The following is a 15,486-nucleotide window of genomic DNA, read 5'->3' on the forward strand; positions in this document are numbered from 1 at the left end:
TTAGGCCTCTATGAATGCCCATTTGCCTCCTAGTTCTTTCTTCCAATTTTTTTTTTTACTTTCCTCTTGTCTCACTATCATGTTCGGCCTTCATTCGGGTTTCAGTAATTCCTATAGGTTACATTGCCCTTGATCAAGCCCCACCAGGCACCCTATGCCCTCCTTGCCATCTATTTGAGATCACTTGTTGTTCCCTTGTCCCTGGGTGTGTTGACAATCCCCTTCCTTTCCCCCACCTCCCCCTCTCCCGTGTCCCCCTAGAACCATCGGTCCCATATTTTTCTCCTTTGGTTTGTTTATCCTGCCTATCTAATCTAGATAGACAAGCAGAGACAATAATAAACACAAAAACAAGACAGAGCAAAAGCAAACAACAAAAGAATACAAAACAACAATAATAACAAATTTCCAAGGACAAAAAAAAAAAGAAAAAGAAAAGCCTATAAATAGTCCCAGGTCTCTTTGCTGACCTTTAAGAGTATTTTCCAGTCCAGTCTGATGGGGTGCCATGCCCTGGCCCCAAAGTCTATTTTTGGCATTCCTCAGGGACTTCATTGCTTTGCTTCCCTTTTTGCTCTGTTGCATGCCCTTAGCATTTCGCCCCGGTGTGAAGGGGTCAGATTGGGCACAATTCCCTCACTGTGCACCCAGTGTTGCCCCTCGTAGCACTATGGGCCAGTGAAGGACATTGTACCTCGTGATGGGGCTGGCACAATGGTCCTCTCTGTGTACTGGCTGCTCTGAGCAAGAATATCATCCTCAGGCCTTGTTGGGCCAGCGTGTGTACCACTCTCGCTCCTTCCCTCTTTGTTTTCTCCTGTGTGCTGTGATCAGACATGCCCCTCTCCCTGAGCTGTAACTTCAGTGCTGTCCTCTGAAGTGAATTCTTCTGGGGGGAGGGTGTCCAAGTAGTTGGGATTAAGGCTGGCCCGCAGACTTCTCTATTGGTTCCCTGCTTCATGCCAGCATGTTGCATTCATGCCTTGACACACTGGGTTGAAGTTGGGTCCCTCTCTCCCTCTTCTGTGGAAATATAAACAATACCCTCCCCTTGGGTGGGTTAGTGCTCTGTTCCCACATTGCCCATGTCTTTTTTCCCCTCCTTTTTAGTTGGCTGCCATATATATTCAGATTTGGTCTGGTCCCTGCCACAGAACCTGGACCTCACTCCAGGAATGTGCGTACGTAGTAGCTTTTCCCCTATACCCCTTTTACATTTTTAAGCGTACCTCAGCGGACTCATATGGTACTTGTCCTTTTGTGCTTGGCTTACTTTGTTTAGCATAATTTCTTCCAATCCTTCCCATGAGGCAATGTGCTTCATGCATTCATCACCGCTTTTTAGGGATGAGTAGTACTCCATTGTATGTATGTACCACAGTTTTTAATCCATTCATCCATTGATGGATGCACATACCTACAGGTCCACCAGCAGTGGATGAGAGTTCCTATCTCGCCACAACTGCTCCAACACTTGTTTTTTTTTTCTGATTTTATGAATTGGGCTATCTTTGAGGGTATTAGGTAGTGTCTCATAGTTGTTTTAATTTGCATTTCTCTTATGGCTAATGATCAGGAACATTTTCTCATATGTTTATTGGCCATATGGAATTCTGCCCTTGTGAAACTTCTGTTCTGGTTCTTTGCCACCTCCTCTGGGCAATTAGTTTTTTTTCTTTTTGGAAGCTAGCAGAGTACTGTAGAATTTAGCAATACGGCCTTTGTCTGATGTGTCATTGCTAAAGATGTTTTCCCAGTCTGTGGGCTCTCTTATTACTCTCTTGGTGAATTCTTTCGATATACACAGGTGTTTTATCTTCAGTATATCCCACTTGTCAATTTGTGCCTCATCTATATTTGTCTCCTTCCTTATTTCGAATAGCCTATGTATTCCCTGCACCAAAGTTCTCAGGTTTGTCCCAATTCCCTCATTGGTGGCCCTAATCTTTTGAGGTTTTACCTCAGGGTCTGTGATCCACCTTGAGTTTATTCTTGTGCATGGAGTAAGGTAAGGGTCTTGCTTAATTTTTCTGCAGGTAGATATCCATGTTTTCTAGCACCACTTGTTGAAGAGCGCATCTGCTTCCTCTTTGATTTTTTTTTGGCCCTTATCAAAGATCAGTTGTCTGTATGCTGATGATTTTATTTCTGGGTTTCCAGTTCTTTTCCATTGTTCTGAGAATCTGTCATTATGCCACACTGTTTTAACCACTGTGACTGTATAATGTGTGTTAAAGTCAGGTAAGCAAGCTCTCTTACTGTGTCCTTCTTGAGGAGTTCTTTGCTGATTCTGGGCTTCTTCCCTCTCCATATGAAGTTGGTAATCAGTTTTTCCAATTCTTTGAAGAAAGATGATGGTATTTGTATTGGGATAGCATTAAACTTACATAGTGCCTTGGCCAGAACTAATAGCTTTATTATATTCAGTCTTCTGATCCACAAACGTGGGATATTCTTCCATTTGTTGAGGTCACTCTTGGTTTCTTGCAATAATGTTCTGCAGTTTTTTCCTCATATAAATCTTTTGTTCTTTTAGTCAGGTATATCCCTAGTTAGGAATAGTTCCTGACTACTTAGTCAGGAAATGTCCCTAGGTATTTCCATTTGTGCTTAGCTATTGTGAAGGGTACTACTTTTTGATCCCCTCTTCTGTGGTCTTGTCACATGTATGGAGGAATCTGATAGACTTCTGTTTGTTGATCTTGTATCCTGCCACTCTGCCATATTCCTCTATCATTTCCAGTACTCCCCTTGTGGAGTTTTTGAGATTTTCCATATATAAAATCATATCATGTGCGAATGATGATAGTTTCACCTCTTCCATCCCCAAATGAACACTTTTGATGCCTTTTCTTTGCCTGATTTTATCTAGGACCTACAGGACGATGTTAGATAAGAGTGGGGACAATGGGGCATCCTTGTCTGTTCTCCTTTTTCAGTGGAATTCTTTTTGTTTTGTCTCCTTTGACTACCAGGTTGGCTGTTAGTTTTCCATATATGGCTTGTATTATATTGAGGAAATTTCCTTCCATTCTTATCTTCTTGAGAGTCTTAAACAGGAATTGGTGTTGGATGTTGTCTAATGCCTTTTCCATATCTATCAATATTATCATGTGGTTCTTACAAGTTTTCATGTTAATGTAGCAAATAATACTAATGATCTTTCATGTGTTTAACCGTCCTTGCATCCCTGGTATGAATCCTACTCGGTCATGGTGAATTATTTGTTTTATATACTTTTGTATTCTATTGGCCAGTATTTTGTTAAGGATTTTTGCATCAATGTTCATTAGAGATATTGGTCTGTAGTTCTCTATTCTTGTGGGATCCTTGCCAGGTTTCACTATCAGAGTTATACTAGCTTCATAGAAAGAGTTTGGAAATTTGTCATCTTTTACTACCCTATGGAAGAGTTTGTGTAGGATTGGTGTCAATTCTTCCCTGAATGCTTGGTAGAATTCTCCTGTTAAGCCATCTGGTCCAGGGAATTTTTTGTTGATAATCCCTTGATAACCTTGTCTATTTCTTCTATTGCTATGGGTCTGTTGAGATTCTGGACTCCATCTGGGATAGTCTAGGGAAGGATTGTTTTTCTAAGTATTTGTCCATGTCTTCCAAGATGTTGAATTCATTGGAGTACAGGCTTTCGTAGTACTGTGTAATTATCCTTTTGATTTCATTAGGGTCCGTTATAATATAACCGGTTGCATCCCTCTTCCTTGTTATTGAAATTTGTTCCTTCCTTTCTTTTATTAGGTTTGCTAGTTGTGTGTTGATTCTGTTAATCCTTTTTTAAAAAACTGCATTAATGTTTTCCATAGTTTCCTGTTTTCCCTCTTATGAATCTCAGTCCTGATTTTAAATATTTCTTTTCTCCTGCTATTAGTAGGATTGTCCTGTTGACTTTGCTCTAATTACTGTTAGTTTTGTGTCAGCCTATCAATCATAAGTCTCTCTTCCTTTTTCATGTGTGCATGTGTTGCTATCAAACTTCCACTGATAACTGCATTTGCTGTGTCCCAAAGGTTTTGGTGCATTGTATTCTCATTCTCATTGTTTTCTAAAAACTTCCTGATTTCATTTCTGATCTGGGCCAGTACCCACTCCTTTTGCAATAGAGTTATTCATCCTCTAATTGTTTGTTTTTGTTTTTTTTTTATCACCCTTTTGTTGATTTCCAGCCTTATGGCATAGTGGTTGGAGAGAGAAGTCTATATTATCTTTATGTGCTTGAATTTACCCAGATTGAACTTATGTCCCAGAATGTGGTCTATCTTTTTGTATGTGCCATGTGGGCTTGAAAAAATATGATTTTTTCTTCTTTTTGCCTTTGGGTGGAGAGCTCTGAAAATGTCTATTAGGTCAAGTCATCTAATTGTAATGTTTAGATCTGTTGCCTCCTTGTTAAGCTTCTTTCCCTGGGACTTATCATTTATGGATAGTGGTGTATTAAAATTGCCTACTTTAATTGTTAATCCTGTAATTTCTTTTTTCATCTTTTGGAGCATTTGATTGATGAATGTTGTGGGTCTCTCATTGGGCAAGTATATATTTATTATGCTCACTTGTTAAGCCTTAGCCAGCCTTCACAGTGGTAAGCCAAACGCCCACAGCTCCTCAAAACCTAGTGGATCTGTGTCTACTTATCTTTATGATGCTCCTCCTGTGTGCTTTCCTGCACTGATTTCTGCAGAGTGCCTCTAGTATGTGTTACTCAGTTGCCATCTTCTCAAGGTCTTATTTTCACTCTCTATGGCTTGTTTTTATTTTCTTAAACTTGAACTTGAACATACATGGGAACTATTGATTACCTGTTCCACACTCAACTTTACCTCTGGGTAAATGCTACACTTTTGATCTCATTGACTGTTCTAAGGAATAAATGTACCTCTCTGGTATTATTGATCAACATATAGGCCTCTCTATTTTTTTGCTTGAAAGGTGAATTACAGGATGAGTGCAGGTCCAAGTATGAAGAATGACTAAGAACCATAATCTTGGGGATTCCACCAGTCACCGACAGACCAGTAAGTCTGTTTTTGTTTTTTAAGTGTATTTTCAATGATCATTTTGTATTTTGCTCCACCTCCTGTTGTGAGCTCTTCTAAAGTAATTAGCCATAGTAGCTAGACAAATGGCAATCCAGGTTTTGCCAGCAACACTTGTTAAAGAGACTATCTTTCTTCCATTGAATAGTTGCCTATAGGTGGTTGGATTTTCTCCTGGGCTTCCAACTGTGTTCCATTGGTCTATTGTACTAGGACCAGGCTGTATTTTCTACTGCGGCTTTATAGCAGGATTTAAGATCCTAAAGCATGTGTCTTCCTACTTTGTTCTTCTTCAATAGTGCTTTGCTCCTCTGAAGTCTTTTTTCTTTCCACATAAAGTTGGTGAGTAGCTTTTCCACCTGTTTAAAGATTGTTGATAGAGACTCAAAATAAAGCCCACCTTAATTCTGTCTCATAAATATAACAGATAGCTTTCTCCAAAGTGGGGCAATAACTACAGATATAGAGGTGAGATTACCACAAAATGGAGAATTTTGACTAGAAGACACATAGTAATTAGTTATCTACACCTTATTGTTTCATTTATTTCTTCCCTAATATTTATTATTTCTCATCTTCTGGTAACCGTAAGGTTATTTTGCTGCTCTTTTTTTTGACTTGTTTGAGGTATTAGGTTAATATGCTGGTTTTAGTTCTTTCCTCTCTTTCGAGGTGTTGGTTTATTGCTATTAATGGGCTGCTGAGCACAGCTTTTCCTTTGTCCCAAAGGTTTTATACATTATGGTTTCATATTCATTTGATTATAGGACTTTTAAATTTTCAATTTTTAAATTAGTCTATTACCCAGTAGTTTTTAAACCGGGTGTTATTCAGTTTCTATCTATTTGATTTTTTTCTTGTTAATGATTTCTGATTTTTGGCACATTGAAATAGGGGAGATGCTTGGTAAAATTTTAGTGTGCTTAAATTTATTGAGATTTGCTTTGTGGCCTAACATATGGTCTATTCTGTAGAACGACCCAAATATATTTTAAAGTAATATGTATTGTTTACATATTATTATATTTTTTTAGAGCAGTGGTTCTCAACCTGTGGGTTACGACCCCTTTGGGAGTTGAAAGACCCTTTCACAGGGGTAGCCCAATTCATAACAGTAGCAACATTGCAGCTATGAAGTAGTAACAAAAATAATGTTATGGCTGGTGGGGTCACCACAACATGAGGAACTGTATTAAAGGGTCCAGGCCTTAGGAAGGTTGAGAACCACTGCTTTACAGGGACTGTTGTGTAAATGTACATGTTGCAAGTTGGTTGATTGTGTTGATTTTTCAACAGAAACATATGCATATTGTTTGGTGCACTTCATCTATTTGCAGTCAATATAATTACTAGTCAGTATGAGTTTGCTGCTGTCATTTTATTGTGTATGGTCCCGATGATTTCTTTGTTCATGTATTTTTCTGTGCTGAGTACATTTAAAAAAATTGATTTTCTTCTTTTTAAAATTAAATCATTTAATTGGGGGCTCTTACAGATATTACAACAATCCAAGTGGTGCATGACTCTGTAGTGGTACTCACTCAGTGGGCAAGATGCCAGGTGTGGTTGGAATTACTTAATGGTGGAGAGGCAGTCACCATTAGTGCCTTCCATTCTGATGGTGGGAGAAAGGAGAGAGAGAAAAAAAGGAAGAAGGGAAAAAGCAGTGTTGCTACAGGCACAAGTGTGAAGGATTCCGATTATTGTTAAAGATGTAAATTTGGGGGGTTCATTTATGACATTGACTTACACTACCCAGGGAGTGAGTATAAATGTAGATGTAGAAGACTTTTAGAGATTAAGCAGTGAGAAAATGCCAACATTTAGAAATCTGAGTGTGACGGAGAAAGTAATAAAAGAGATAAAGGAGAAGTGAGTTAAAAGAAATAAAGGAATGTGATGTTCTGGAAGCTAAGAGAAGACAGTATTGTAAGGAAGAATTACTATTAATTATGATCAGTATAGCAAATAGTATGAATACTGAACACTAATATTTAGGGTTAGGAGAGTGAAAATCCTTGGTGCCCAAGAGCTAGTTTTATGGATTGGCAGGCAGAAAAATTTTATTGAAGTAGGTTTGAAAGAACAAGAGACATACAGTTCCAATCACTCAAAGGAATTCTGATGCTGCAGAAAAATGCTGAAGTAGAAAAAGAGGATCTAGGTAGTTCCTTTGAAACAGAGACAGACAAATTTGGTTGCATCTGATTTAAAGAGAGCATCTCAGCAGGGGAGCAAGAGAGGGGAGGGAAAGGGGCTTATAAAGGATGTGGTCTCAGCTGACGACTACTTCAGCTTGATCCCGAAGGTTATTCTGCAGCACGAATTGCACAGCATAGTTGCCCTATCTTGAAGAATAAGCTGGAATTTTGTATGAGTCCACCAAGGAGGGTGAATTGTGTCCACTTGGAATTGTTTAACCTTTTGATCTAGACAGATGTCATTTGGCCAGGCATAAGTCTCTGCCGAAAAGGAGTTGTTAGTTATAGCAACGAAAATAGAAGCTAGGGGCCAGGTCCACCAACTTGGCAACAGAACCCTAGTCAGGGACCGTACAACGGTCACTCTGGGGGTCAGCAGACTATGTTTTAAGATGGGAAATATTGGACTTATTTCTCATTGAGAAGAGTGATCTACTTGGGAGGGAAAAGCTAATAATTCAAGAGTAAAGAAAATGACTAATCTCTGAAAGTCTTTTAAACTGTTACCATGAATCTGCATCCAGAAAAGTGACATGATACTTTGAAAAAATCTTCTTTTAATAGAACACCTAAAAATGCTAGACAAATTAAATGACAACAATAAAACCCCCCTTAAAAATATAGTGCTAAACATGGACACTTCAGAGGCCAATATAAAATGGAAACACACATCCAGGGAGGAAATCCAGTATTAAAGCTAATAAAGTTTACAGATATTTTAATACTCCAGATTTCATATTTTAATAGTCCTGTGAGTTACATGAGACAAAGCTAGATCTGTGGAAAAGACTCTTAAAGCCCTCAAATAATGAAATGGTCAGATATGAAGGGGCTTCAAAGAGTTCATGGAAAAGTTTCATTATCTCTTAATTCAATTTTTTGATGAACTTCTTGAAGCTCCATTATACTGAATTAGGTATGTGATTCAAATCTAGTCGGAGCCTCAACTTTGTAGAAAGATTCCAGACAGTGAGAGATAGACAGATAAGTAAGTTTTAAGAAGTAGTAATTAAAATATATGATATATGATGATATAATATAATAGTATGCAAAAGTTAAAAAACACAACAGAATTCTTAGAAATAAGAGTTCTAAAAATTGTTAGAAAACAGCAAATTAAATTGATGAGAGAATTAGTAAACTTGGATAGAGATTTGAAGTTATCAAAAAAGGAAAACAGAGAAAATGAGATAGAAAATATGTAACAAAGGCTAAGAGATAGAGAGGGTAGAGTGTAAAAATATAATCAGTGTTCTAAAGGGAGAGGGGAGAGGAGAAAGAGGCAATATTTAAAGTGATTACCACAGAAATTTCCAGAAATGATAAAAGACAACAATACTTAGATATACGAAGCACAAATAAATGAAAAGCCCATTTTCACAGAACTGTGTTGCTTTAAATCAAAGAGAAGAAATTATAAACTTAAAAGCATCCAGGGAAGCAAAATATCTATATACAAAGGAATGACAATTAGATTGACAGTAAAATTCTAAGCAGAAAAAATGGACACAAGAAGTTAATGGGATAATATTTTCAAAGTGTTTAGAAATAATAATTGTCAATCTAAAGTCTAAACCTAGTGGAGCTGTTTTTCAAAGATGAAATAAGAGCAAGATATTTTTATCCAAATAAAAATTGAGGTCCTCCCCATCCCTCACTAAAACAAATTCCTAACAATGTGTTTCAGGAAGAAAAATATATTCAAATAAGGCGTGAAATGCAAAAGAAATGATAAGTAAAGGCAAGTAATTAAAATGGTGAATACGAGGTTTATATGTAAATTCAAATTCTCTCACTGTAATAAACAATAATAAAATAAGCTTAAATTGAAGAAGTAAAGAAACAAACAAAAAACTCCAAAATAAGAATCTAAGATCAAAATAAAAACTAAATCCACTGCCTTCAATTTGATTCTGACTCAAAGCGACCCTGTAGAACAACGTAAAACTGCCCCATAGGGTTTCCAAGGCTGTAATCAGTCACTACAAAAGCAGACTTCTGCCACTTTCCCCCAAAGGAGCAGCTGAGCTGGTGCATTTGATCTGCTGACCTTTGGTTCGCAGCTAAGCACTTAACCCTGTACTATCAGGACTCCCTAGAACTGACATTGGGTATGAATCTCATACAAGCCGAGAGTGATTCAAACTAAACTATTCTAAGATTCTTGCATTGTTTAAGATGAGGATGCTAGAGCTGTGTTTATAACCTATTTCTATAGCAGGAACTAGAGAAAAATAAGTTTTATCTATCATGTCTTATTGGATGGAACGGACACAAGTTCGCAACAATAAAATTGTCTTGTAAATTTAGTTGGCCAGAAAAAAATATCATTTAATTAATGAAGGTACATCTCTAAAGAATATATTTCATAATTAAAATGAAAATAATATAGCTCAATTCATCAAATATTTATTGAGCCATTTCCTATGTGAAAGGAACTATTAGGTGTAGGAAGTATAAAGCAGAATAACTGATGTCTTCATAATAGAAATGCTTATTGTCTGTGGTCGAGGCATCTGGGAGAAGAAACAATTTCTACCTCATAGAAGGAGCTATAGTACGGAGCGAGCACAAATCTCCAAGAGGAGAGAGGCCGAGTCTAGGAAAGACTTCCAGGAGGTACTACCCACTGTCCTGAGTGCTGTGGAGTGTGTCAGGAAGGAGGAAAGGACCTTCCAGGAAGAGAACATAGCAGATGTGTTGCTGCGTCTGTTTGGAATGACCTACGTTTGATTTTACTAAAACCTGAAGGCCAAGGGCTAAGCAATGAGAAAGGAGATGAAGAAAGGGCACCCACATCATTGAGATCCTTATACGAGTGGGCTTCACAAAGTTCATTGAAAAATTTTATCTCTTAATTCCTTTTTCCACAATCTTGTTGAAGCCTCTACCTTACATGTTGCTCCAGAGAGTTAGGTCATAGGCATGTCCTCAAGACCTTTAGACCTATGTTGAAGGCATGATCAAAACATCATATGTTAGAATTTATGTTCCATGAAAAGGGTAGTACAAACCCATGGAGCTTCCAGAGGTTCAGGTTGAATTCAGGAGAGGGCACGGAAGAAGGGATCTCAAAGCTGATGTCAGATGGATATTCTGAAAGAGAGTATCACAAAGATGTTTACTTGGGTTTTATTGACTATGCAAAGGAATTCGACTGTGTGGATTGAAACGAACTATGGAGAGCCCTGAGAAGAATGAGAATTGCAGAACTCTTCATTGTGCTCCTGCAGAAGCTGTACAGGAATCAAGAGGCAGCTCTATCCGCAGTAAAAGGGAAAGAAGGAACGAGCTCAAACTCACTGCCATCCAGTGCATTCTGACGGACTGTGACCCTGTAGGAAAGGGTAGGACTGGGTCTCTAGGGCTCCCGACACTGTCATTCCTTATGGGAGAAGAAAGCCTCATCTTTCTCATGTGGAACAGCTCGTGGCTTCAATCTGATGACCTTCTGGTTATCAGGCCAACACTTAACTCACCGTGCCACCAGGACTCCACACTATGCCACAAGGGACTACTGCATCGTTTAAAATCAGGGAAGGTGTGTGTCAGGGTTGTGTCTTCTCACCATACTTATTCAATCTGTATGCTGAGCAAATCATCAGAGAAGCTGGATGATATGAAGAAGAATGTGGCATCAGGATTGGAGGAAAGCTTATCAACAATCTTCAATATGCAGATGACACACCTTGCTTGCTGAAAGTGAGGAGACTTAAAGCACTTGCCGATGAAGATCAAGGACTGCAGCCTTCAGTACAGATTTCAACTCAATTTAAAGAAGACCAAAATCAATGGACCAATGGTAACATCATGATAAGTAGAGGAAAGGTTGAAGTTGCAAGAATTTTGTCTTGCTTGAATTCACAATCAGTGCTCATGGAAGCAGCAGTCAAGAGATCAAATGATGCGTTGCATTGGGTAGATCTGCTGCACAGGATCTCTTTAAAGTGTTGAAAAGCAAAGACATTACTTTTTGGGGACTCAGGTACACCTTACCCCAGTCATGGTATTTTTTCAGTTGTCTCAGATGCCTATGAAAGTAGGACATTGAGCGAGGAAGAACAAAGAAGCATCAATGCAGTCGAGTTACAGTGCTGGTGAAGAATGTTGAAAGGACCAAGCACGACCCAAAGAACAAACACATCTGTCTTGGAAGCAACACAGCCCGAAGGTTCCTTAGAGGCAAGGATGGACATGTTGTCAGGAAAGACCAGTCCCTGGAGAGGGACACCCTTCTGGGTAAAATCAAGGCATTTTTAGATGCCGTTCTGGTCCCTTCCCCATCATTCCCTTTTATGAACTCCATGCATTATGTGCCCATCCACATATATATATACCTGTGTAATACAACAGACACCATTTTAAGTATAATCCACATTATATTAATACTCCCATTATAAGCAAGTAAAATCTAACCCACTTTTAAATTCTGAAACATGTTGCAATTTGTTTTTGGAATGAATCCTCCTCCTGGACAGGCCACAGTGTGCTTTCAAGAGTTATGTGAAGGTACCAGCTATTAACTAGTCGTTTGTCTCTTGATTCCAGGTGATTTCCTTTTGGTTAATAAACACCAGAAACAGGATAAGCTGGCCCAGGGGGAGGAAGAGTCTTTTGATGGAGGTGGGGCGAGGAGCTAGATGAACTTGCACAGTAAGTGAAAGCGTCTCTCCGTCTCTTGGTCTTCTCTCGGACCTAGGAGAGACGGCATCTACTTCCTCTGGAAGAAGCCAGTAATGGGCACCTGTCTGTGGGCTTTGCCCAGAGCAGCCGGCCCCTTCTTGGGGCCCTTGTCTTCCTCCTTGGGTTCTTTTTTCACAGTCGTGGTAGGAGGTCTGTGCACAGCAGAGGTCTCCGTCTTCGACTCCTCTTCACTCTCTGCAGGATCCGCCCTCGTAGACTTTCTCAGTCACCATGCAGGTCTCCCCATCCACGGAAGTCTTAGATTTTAGCACACGCTTTCATTTTCTTCTCTTTTCTCCACTCGAGCCCTGGGGGGCAGGCTGCTCTGGCTCAGTCTTTGGTACTGGTTCAGGAGATGGAGAAGCAGGGAGGAGGAGGGGTGGTGACTCAGCTTCAAGCATCCCAGGAGAGCCTGGTATGACTGCACCCTCACTGCTGTCGGCCTTGGGCAGCTTGATCCGCCTCCTCTTTTTCGTCATGTTTTCAGTTTCTCTTGTCTCAGTCAGATAACTCCACTCGCTTCCCTCTTTCGGTCCCCTTCTGCTGCATCTGAATAGGCTCTGCTTTTTTGCTGGATTGCTTCGGGCCTGCAGGGGTTCGGTGACAGCCACTGGGGGCTGCGCCACTGATGTTTCTTCTTTCATGGCTTGTTCTGACTCCGCGTTAACTTTAAGTTTATTCATAGCAGCTTTTCCCCCCAAAATTGCTCATTATAGTCCCTTTCCCAAGTGCCTTGCTGCCCGCTGAAGATGCGTTTGTTACCTCTTTCACCTCTGTTTTGTTTTCCTTGTTAGTTTCTTGAGTTTTCGAAGTAGCTTTGGCAATGAACATTCCCATAATCCCTTTGGGCTGCTGGGAGACCTGTTTGGAAGCAGGTGGTCCATGACCCATCGGTGGTCAACCCATTCGTGGCTTGTGTCTCACTTGACGCCTGGAGATTTGCAGACTCATGTTTTTCCCAAGACAAGAACTCCGCAGGCTCTCTAAGGCCTGCAGCTGCACACTGTATGGCGCTAAACTTGCAGCAGTTCTGTAAGTTGCTTTTAAGGATGTCATAGTCAGTATTGAACCAGAGGCCCACTGTCCTTAGCGTGGCTTTCTGGATGCTGGACTCATGGTTACTGGAAGTCACGGCTAGCTCAGACTTGACTGCTTCCAACGTTTCTTCTCTCACTACTGCAACCTTGTGGCATGTTTGACCTGATTCACATGAACTCCTTGTGTATAGCTCAGCCATTTGTAGGTCATGATCTCGTTTCGACCCACGACGGATCCGTCTACGTTTTCCAGGTACAGCTGGCCTGTCATCGTACTGCAGCCCTGGGCTCCGCTGCTTGCTAGGCCCCCTTGACACCCAACTCTCAGCTCCCGCAGGCAGGAAGTGCCAGCGCTCACTTCCAAACTTATTCATTGGTATAAAAAAATAAAACAGCTAAATGGAAAGATAATTGAACCAAAAGAAGAGAGAAAGTGAAAATATTCCAAATGAGAAACGACAAAGGGATCTACAGATATCAAGGTTATTCAAAGGCAAATGACTACTTTTCTCAAGTCTGCAAATAGATATGAAATTTTGATAAAAGGACACTTTTTTAAGGAAAATGTAATTTACCTATTGTAACTTCAGAAAAGATTGAAAATCTAAGCAGAAAGATTCATGAAAAATATTAAGAAAGATGTCAAATGTTGCAATGTAGAATGAAGCTAATTTCAAAGCTATTTAAACTGCTCTGACTCATAGAAGAGCAAAGAGAACACTGTAACAAATTCTGACAAATAGTGCACAGAAAAGCTAATTGCATTAAATTTATTCACAACCACCGAGGCTAAATTCCTACTTTAAAAATCAGCAAGGAGAGTTGTGTAGCCCTTTAAAGAGTATTATAACACCATCAAGTGGAGATTATTCTGGGAATGCTGACAGGTGGTTCAATAATTGGGGAAAAATCATAGGATCTCCTACACCTATCCTGAAAAGGCAGTTGACAAAATTTAACTCCCTTCTTCATACAACAGTCAAAAGTGGTAAATTAAAAAAAAAAGGAAAATCTATAAGTAGATCCAAGTATCCAAAGGACAATATGTGCTGATGGTGACACCTGAAGTCAGAGAATACTAAATGGCTCAGTAAAGTTCTGTCTAAAATCTTGATTTATATAATTATGAGCTAAATTAATTTTTTAACCTACGATAAATGTTGGGATAGCTTCTTATGCAGCTACATCTAACTGATATACCCACATAAAGGAGTTATTGGGTGGTGCAAATGACTGCTGAACTTGGAGGAGAACCCAAAAGCCTGACAATTTTTGTTCTGCCAATAAACACCTTATAGATCACAACAGAACATATCATCTGCTATAGTGCCGGAACCTAAGGCCCGTAGGCTGAAACATACACAGCAATGGATTTGAATATACCAATGATAGTGAAGATACCACAAACTCACTCTCATCTACTCAAGTCTGACTAACAGCAACCCTGCAGGATAGAGTAGAACTGCCTGTGTGGGTTTCTGAGGCTGTAAATCTTTATGGGAGTAGAAAGCCAAGTCTTTCTTCCATGAAGTGTCTGATGGGTCTGAATTGCTGACCTTGTGGTTAGCAGCACAACCACGACACCACCAGGGCTTCCTTGAAGACAGCACAGGACCAGGCAATGTTTCCTTCTGTTGAAGGAGGTGGAGCCATGAGTTGGCAGATAATAACATGGCTAGTTTCAGGCTGCCCAGATATAAATATGCCTATCCACTCCTATAGACAAAGATTTATGGCTACTGAAAAACATTCAAAGGCTATCTTATAGATTTGAAAGGACCATTGGCTTATATACATCTAACTGATTGATTTTTTTTAGCACACATAGCTGTCTCTAGCTAAGTACTCATGTATGAGCATTCAGAGGAGATATAATAATCATTCAGATGTACAAATCCTGATATATATTTTCAAAAATATGACTCATACATAAAGTCAGGGGAAAGGACAATGAACTTTGGGTTAGGAATGTTAGGGATTGTGAGATCGCGGGCTCATAAACCTCTGCATGTCTCACTCAGAATGAGGATAATAGTATTTGCCTTGACTGTGGGCGTAGATTCTTAGCCCTGTTATAACAGAAATACCACATGTAGGTGGCTTTCATGAATAAAAAATTATGTTGTCCCAGTTTTGGAGACTGGAAGTCTGAATTCAGGGTGCTGCCTCTAGGAAAGAATATCTCCATCCACTCGGTAAAAATCATGGTTTAGTTTCTCTTAGGAGCCCTGGTGGTCACTGTTGTTAGCTCTCCACTTCCCCCATCCTCATGTCTGTGACCGGAGGTAATTATTAATCCTGCTGCTGTCTCTATAGAGTTACCTATCCTGGATTTCATATATAGAAAATCATACAAAACAAGAACAGAAAGCAAGCAAAGAAATCTAACAACAATGGCTAGACAAAACAGTCAACTCTCAATTATAGAGAAAGCAGAAAATATTAAGAACAACTTTAAAATGGGTCAAAAGTGTGAACAAATGATAAGGTATTACATTTTAACCTAACTACATCTGC

At 39.6% G+C, this 15,486-nt stretch overlaps 1 pseudogene; it reads right to left on the minus strand.

Moving 5' to 3' along the window:
- Positions 1-11,960: 11,960 nt before the first annotated feature.
- On the minus strand, positions 11,961-13,240 carry LOC101659455 (annotated as a pseudogene).
- Positions 13,241-15,486: the final 2,246 nt, after the last annotated feature.

Source organism: Echinops telfairi, unplaced genomic scaffold, assembly GCF_000313985.2.
Source record: "Echinops telfairi isolate 266 unplaced genomic scaffold, ASM31398v2 ScPeMD7_12;HRSCAF=54, whole genome shotgun sequence".
Lineage (NCBI taxonomy): Eukaryota > Metazoa > Chordata > Mammalia > Afrosoricida > Tenrecidae > Echinops > Echinops telfairi.